General features: G+C 37.7%; 1 pseudogene; it reads right to left on the reverse strand.

Annotated features, from left to right (window-relative positions):
- Positions 1-986: 986 nt before the first annotated feature.
- On the reverse strand, positions 987-1084 carry LOC111763910 (U6 spliceosomal RNA; annotated as a pseudogene).
- Positions 1085-1817: the final 733 nt, after the last annotated feature.

The following is a 1817-nucleotide window of genomic DNA, read 5'->3' on the forward strand; positions in this document are numbered from 1 at the left end:
GGAAATCTTAGCATTTCCTGTCAGCTTTAGGAATAGGGTTAATCATATTTGTTCTATTGCTCATGATTCTTGCCTGTGCTGGACAGTGCTTTCGAAGAAAATTGCAAAGTGTGATAACCATGGGACATGTGAATAATCTGGTGCTAGCAAAAGCACTTCAATAATTTCCCCAAGTCGAAGAGCTTGGCTGGTAGTCAATGACGGGTAAGACTCTCAGAGGAGGGCAACCTAAGACAGGCACGGTCACCTCGACAAAAGCAAAAAGAGGGAGATGTAGGAAACTGAGGCACAGTGGCCTCTCAAGGAGAGACATGCTGTCTCCATGGCTATGCTTGCAATCTAAGGAATGTGGTAATTAAGAGTTCCCAGCAAACAGGATGAAGCTGTGAAAGGCTGAAAGAAAAGATGAGCAGATAATATTTGTGTAGTAAATAGAACACTTAATTCTTGAGATAAGATTTTCTTAATTCCAAACTGTGAGTAATATTGATGGTTCTACCCATGTGGACTGGGTATATATAGAGAGCCCCTTGTGAACAATAAAGTTGTCTGAGGAGTCATTACTTGCAGACCCCCTGATCCCACCTCTCTCATTCTTTCTCTTTGTTTCCTTCTCCCTTTTCTCTTTCTTTCATTCCCAATGCCCTTCAGGTCCAAATCTCCAACATTACTCAAAGTGTGTTTATATTTCAATTACTTCAGATATATCTGGATAATTTGATTAAAATGTAGGTATAGCAATCCAAAGACAGCCCTTACAATTAGACTTTCTAAAACTGTGTTCTAAGAGCCTGTGTTTTAACAAGAACTCTAAATTTGAATGCACATCAAAGATTGACAACCATATAAGCAATGTATAAATCTAAATGTCATATTTCAATAATGATAAATAATTTCCTATCTGAGCCTTTCTTCAGAGACCTGTAGACAGCATCATGCTACTTTTCTTTTGGCTTTTGAAAGGGTATTTATTTGGGACAAAAGCAAAAAATATGTAATGCTTCATAAATTTGTATTTTATCCTTGCACAGGGGCCATTTCTGTATCATTCTAATTTTAGTCTATGTGCTGTCAAAATGAGCACTCAAGCTACTTTTGACATTTAGTGTCCACTTGCCTTGAAGTCTAGAAAGGATATTTTCTTTTCACCATTTAAAGGATGATGTTATTTTCATTTTGTCATGATTATTTCACAGTTGGAGTTACCTGTTGACCCCAGAACTTCCTGATTAACAATTTTTACCATTGCATTCCTGAGTGTAATGCAGAGAATATAAATCAAGCCATTCAACATGGTAGTTATCATTGTATAAAACACAGCTACAGCTTTATCAGTGGGGCCAGTGGTTGTTGGATATAGACTCACAAACATGCAGGGCACGAAAAATAAGATGACCATGGTGATACGAGAGACATAGGTGGATGGGGCTTTGCTCCTCCCCTCCAAACTGTGAGATTTCAAAGTACACAGGATGACCACATAGGAGACCATTAAAAAGAGCAAGTTTAACAGCCATGTTAGTGAAAAGTGTTAGATCATGTAATCTGATGAACAGTTTACAAGATTCCTGTGTGCACCCACTGTTTGTGTATCTGGTTCCATCTTGTTAGGAACTATGTCCAATGCATTGCATTTTTTCAAAGGCACCTTCAATTATACTAATGACTTTCATTGTCACACTCATTGGCTGGAAATTACTTGAAGAGATGAGTTAAAATACATGTAGCAATGAATTACCTCAGGTATAAACTTGTCACTTATATATGAACTCAACACAGCTTAGTAAAACCACATAGGCTTTGGATAAACACAGGCT

Source organism: Dasypus novemcinctus, chromosome 10 (assembly GCF_030445035.2).
Source record: "Dasypus novemcinctus isolate mDasNov1 chromosome 10, mDasNov1.1.hap2, whole genome shotgun sequence".
Classification (NCBI taxonomy): domain Eukaryota; kingdom Metazoa; phylum Chordata; class Mammalia; order Cingulata; family Dasypodidae; genus Dasypus; species Dasypus novemcinctus.